We start from the raw sequence: 425 nt of genomic DNA on the forward strand, positions 1-425 counted from the left end.
GATCTTCATCTTGCTTCAACTACGAAGAGGAATCAGATGACAACGCGTCAAGTCTATTGATAAAGTTTTCCACCAGCTCCTTAGTGATCTGACCTACAATGTGGTTGGCAACTCTCTTGGTCTCTAGGACTTAAAGTTGGCAATCTTGAAGACACCGAAACTGACAGAGATTGTGGTCCCCTTTTGTCATCATAATACGCGCCAAAAGAACCGATTATGAGATATTTATACCAAACTTTTCTATTTTATCCTAATTTTTGTTTGGACAAAGTCCTGAATAGGTTTTTTCTTACATTGATTCCAAACCGCAGTAATAGGAAAAATGTTAGGTTGCAAGATCATGACTTCTTGATCATGCATGAATTAAACAGAGATTCAAAGAAATGATTATTTGGGTTCTCCACATTATTTTTGTTTGTGCATGC

The sequence above is a fragment of the Triticum dicoccoides genome, chromosome 2B, assembly GCF_002162155.2.
Source record: "Triticum dicoccoides isolate Atlit2015 ecotype Zavitan chromosome 2B, WEW_v2.0, whole genome shotgun sequence".
In the NCBI taxonomy this organism is placed as follows: Eukaryota; Viridiplantae; Streptophyta; class Magnoliopsida; order Poales; family Poaceae; genus Triticum; species Triticum dicoccoides.